The 5,035-nt window shown below is 35.4% G+C and overlaps 1 non-coding gene and 1 pseudogene across 1 annotated transcript; one reads left to right on the forward strand and one right to left on the reverse strand.

The window, feature by feature from the left end:
• Positions 1 to 1,245: 1,245 nt before the first annotated feature.
• Positions 1,246 to 1,305, reverse strand: LOC116095181. Its single transcript, XR_004120501.1, has one exon. It is a non-coding gene; the product is annotated as a U7 small nuclear RNA (small nuclear RNA).
• A 2,056-nt stretch (positions 1,306 to 3,361) lies between these two features.
• Positions 3,362 to 4,569, forward strand: LOC116094702 (annotated as a pseudogene).
• Positions 4,570 to 5,035: the final 466 nt, after the last annotated feature.

Genomic DNA, 5,035 nt, shown 5'->3' on the forward strand with positions numbered 1-5,035 from the left:
TTTATGTATAGTTAATCACACACACACACAAAAAAAAACAAGTTGAAATTTTGAACATGTGCTTTATCATTTTTCTGTGTGAAGAAAGTCATTTCATAGCATTATGGCTGTTTGATAGTCTATGTGCTTTCATTTATGTCATTCATTATTACATTGTTTAAAACACATGGCCATTATAAGGTAGACTATGACAACTGTTCCAACTTTTAGATAACCTTGTGTGATTTCTCTTTAAAAGCACATTTTGAGTCTGGGGGATGCTCATACACAATAGGGCTGGGAGTATAACTCAGTGCTAGTGCATACTTAACACATAGGAATCCCTAGATTCAGTAACACATAATTTGAAATGCTAAAGAATATTTACAAAGAATTTAGTTTTCATCAATACTACATGAAAAATTTAACTTATGCATACATTACTTAATACTATTCATTTTTAGATATTAAGTAATTTCAAATATGTTTTAATCATTTATAATATACTCTGAGTTATCAAAGATGTGTACATAATTTTTCTTTACTCACAGGAGAAAGGAAGAAAATAGACTAGTAATGATACTATTATCTTTAAACAAGTCATTGAATTTGGAATTTTAAGAAATATTAATGGTTCTTCTTTTCACTTCAACTTCTAATGTGGAAATATTTTAAACACTGAGTCACAACTAACCCACATTTTTGTATGTTACAAACTATACTTTCTGGCATCAACAGAGGACCCATTAGTCCTTGGCAAATAAATAACTACATATTTTAGACAATTCAAATTTTTTTCTTGTGGGTATAAGTATAGCCACTGGAGATTATTTTCCCTTAAAGGACTCAAAGTTGCTGTTAACTGCATTAGCGTAATTTCCTCTCTATGTCTATTTGAGAGTTTTTCCGGTGTGTTGCCTTGTACAGTATTTGTAGATACCACATTCTGGAAAAGTTATGGATGATTTGGAAGCTCATAAGAGTTCATTCATAGGCAGCATTAGGAAGAACAAGTCTCCCTTTGTTCTTTGTAAATTTAGTGGTAACTTAAGCATAGAACAATTTGGATGCACGTTAAAGAAAAAGTAGAATTTTAAAGAAGGAAATATTTTAAAAGAATTAACTTCCATTTACATTGTACAAAAATATTGAAGACTAGAAAAGAGTGATTGATATTATATTGGCTAAAGTAGATGTGTGGGATTTGGGCAGATGTAACTTTGAACTGTGAATTCAATGTCTTTTTTTCCTTTTTTGGGGGGTGGGGTGGGGGTCCCGACCGAAGTCAGAAAACCTGCTAGACAAATTCTAAGAGCTATAACACTTCTTTTTCTCATTTTTAAAATTATTATTATTCATTCCATTTGTTTACAACTCAAGTGATAACCACCTTTTGGTTATCTCTTCACCATCCCCCATTCAACTTCTGCCCTCCCCCATCCCTTTTGCCTGTATGAGAGTGCTTCCCCACCCATCTATACTCTCCTGCCCCACTGCTCCAGCATCCCCTCACTCTGGGGCATCAAACCTCCTTGAGAACAAGGGCCTCCCCTTCTGTTGTTGTTGGACAAAGGCCATCTTCTGTTACATATGTGTAACAGATCCATGGAGCTATAGATCCCTCTAGATGAACTCCTTGGTTAGTGGTCTAGTCTCTGGGAGAACTGGTTGGCCAGGCCAGCCTATGTTGTTCTTCTTATGGGGTGAAATTAATGTCTTGTAAGCAGTTAAGTAATTTACTTAAGTTATTTGCTCATATTAGCTAATAACAGATATTGAAACCTAAGCTACAGAGAAGTTGTGTAAACTGAATAAAGAATAGTACTTTAGTGACTATGCAACAAGTTATAGCTGTGATTCCAGTCAAATCTTAATTAGAAAGGAGAATTAAATAGTGACATTTTATGAATTTCATAAATATCAAACTGGTTAATTTCTTCAAACTATCCTTTCCCTTAACTATATTTAAATATTAGGCTTTATAAGTAGATTTGCAACTGGTGAGTAAAAATGAAGATAGCAATAGCTTTTGCTTTAGTAATAAATTTAAATTCATAATTATTATACAAAATATTGAACAATGTTTTGATTGATAATAAATTGTAACTCTATGTAACTACTTCCTAATAAAGTCTTCCAAAGTAAAGAAAAGTTAACATTATGTAAAACTAACCTGGCCATTATAGCAAGATGCTGTCTCAAGAGAATTAGTGAGCAAGTAAAGAGAGCTGGGAAAATGTGATTGTATGTATTTGAGGACAATAAGGCATTTACTGCATCTAAACTGGCCTGAAATTAGAATAATCAGCCCAATGGTACAATCTCTGCCTGGGATAAATATGTCAAACTGTTGAAATATATACTGTTTTGCAAATCAATAATTTTAGATATTTTTATGCTCATAATAATTAGATAGGTAAATGTAAAGTAGATTCAGTAGTAATTTTCCAAAAATCTATTCTTTTTTCTTTAAAACATTTACTATAAAGATAGTTTCAGTAAAGTTCACTTGAAATATTCACTGGTTTCATTCACTATTATTGTGCTTTTGAGTGGTTATTCCATTAATAGCACTTACATTTCAATAAGAAATTGAGAGAAATATCCTATCTTTATTTCTATGAAAGCATTTTAATAATGATTATTTGTTAGTTTCAAATAAGTCAAAAGTAATGATGGTCCAAACACTATAGAATACATCAATATTTATGAATTATTGAATGTTATTTTCTGAGTTGGAATACTGAATTTAGTCAGGACTGGAACTATTACAGCCCATCTCTTTTGACTGATGCTGTACTGTAATTATTGTCTCCTACCAAAGACCTGCCTACACCTTAAACCTTCACTGAAACTATTTTCTGAGTTTTATTAAGATTTAAAAGAAAAAGTCAATGAACTTAGTACAGGGTAAATGTGAGTGTTTTCATCCAGCTGGAGCCTCCGGGCCTCCCATCCGTTGTTAATTTCCCTGTAAGGATTTGTACCAGGTGCTTCTCTTTCTTTTTGTGTGTGAATTCTGAATATATTTCATACCATTTCATATTTTGATGGTGCTTCTCATTACTGTTTTTTCATGTTATACAGTTGATGGGAAGTCAATTTTTCTGTGATATGATAGATATCATCATTTTCTCAGTAATGTATCTCTTGGCAGTGAATATATTACAACAGCACATCCCAGTGGTTTGAACAGAAAGAACTAAAGTTCTAATCTTGATGCAGGTCTTATGCATCTATTTCTCAGAGAGACGTTTTACTCATGAAATATTCCCAAGTGCTTTCATTTCATTTTCATCCGTCTTACAACTTAAGATAGCAACAAAGAACTTTTATCCTTTTTTCTAAGCTATAGGCCACTTGAGACTATGGTGTTGCCAAAATGTCACTTTCTAGAAAGCTGACTCTGGACAAACTGGACATAAAGGGGAAGCAAGACTTGAGGGTGTCCTTCAGTCTTCCTATGAAGAAAAATCAGATAACAAGTAACCAAAGAATCTAAATTGTTCAAAGCTTCAAACTCTTCTTGGACAATGGAACCAAGTCAGTTGTTCTTATGAGCTGCTGGGACTACCTGATAGTATACCCATTTCTGATAAGTACTTCTTAGAGTTAGTTGCTATAGAACTCAAATCTCTGGTAGGCAAGAATATCCTGTCCTCGACGGATTGTGTAGGACTAGAAGTAGAGAATGCCCATACCAACCCAGCAGCTCTGTCTGTAATCCTATGGAAAATGTCTACTTTAATGCAGATAGAAGTTGGAAGGGGAAGGATGATTGTGGGAGCAAGGTTAAAGCAGAGCCTGCCAAAATTGATGCTTTTCAAAATTCACTGCCCAATTTAGGGGGATGTGTCTATGTTAATGATGCATTTTGGACTGCACACAAAGCCCACAATGCAGGGGGGTGGGGCATCTTCAGAAACCTTGTGGCTTTTTCATGAATAGGAAGCTGACCTACTTTACAAGGGCTTTAGAGAGAGTTCAGAGTGATCCTTCCTAGTAAACGTGGGAGGAGCTAGAGTTGCAGATCAGATTGAGATGATCAGGAATGTGCTAGACAAAGTCAGTGAGATGATCATTGGTGATGAGGTGGCTTTTACCTTCCTTATTAAGGAGTTCAGCAACATGGAGATTGGCATTTCTTTGTAAGGTGAAGAAGGTATTAAAAGTGTCATAGATTTCACGTCCTAAGCTGGGAAATATGGTGTGAAGACTATAATCCTTGTTGACTTAGTCACTGCTGACAAATTTGATGAGAGTGCCAGGAGTGGCCAAGCCACTGTGGCCTCTGGTACATCTGTTGGTTGTATGTGCTTGGGCTGAGGTATAGAGAGCAGCAAGAAATATGTTGTGGCTTAACCTAAGCAGCTTTTTTTGGAATTGACATCTGGGGATATTTAACTTGAGACAAAAGAACCAACTCCCAGGGGTTGAATATCTCTCAGAGCTTTTGGGGACACTGCCACTTTCTGTGCCAAATGGAACAAAGCAGATCACATTAGCCATGAAAGTGGTGGAATCAGTGCCATTCTAGAGCTCCTGGAAGGTAAAGTCCTTCCTGGGCTTACAGCTTTCAGGAATGTGTAATATGTTCTTGCTTTTGGTTTCCTGATTTTGGTTCCCTTAGTCATCCTACTGTTTTTTAAGTCACCATTTGATGTTATTGCAAAATTCAGTTAATGGCCAAGATGCAGCATCAGAAAGCCCTAAACAGTTGCACAGCACCTCAGCTTGTCATTGCTGCATCAGGATTTGTCTACTTTCTTCAAGATCCCAGATAATTCCCCAGTGACTAAAACTATTGTGGATTTTAGAGTGCATCTCCTTTCTGCAAGAGGACATGAGATGTAAAAATCTTAGCTCTTTCTTTGAGGAGGCATCTGGTTAGCTTTGCCACTGTTTAAGATTTTGTGACTTGGCATGGAGATCCCAGCTGTAGGATCAGAGACGTCATTGATCTATTAAACAATAAAGATGTCCCCTGTTATGCATATGGGAGACCTTTATTCTAAGAATTCAAAGATGGACTCTTTTAAAGATTTGTTTTTTTTTT

The sequence above is a fragment of the Mastomys coucha genome, unplaced genomic scaffold (genome assembly GCF_008632895.1).
Source record: "Mastomys coucha isolate ucsf_1 unplaced genomic scaffold, UCSF_Mcou_1 pScaffold17, whole genome shotgun sequence".
NCBI classification, from domain to species: Eukaryota; Metazoa; Chordata; class Mammalia; order Rodentia; family Muridae; genus Mastomys; species Mastomys coucha.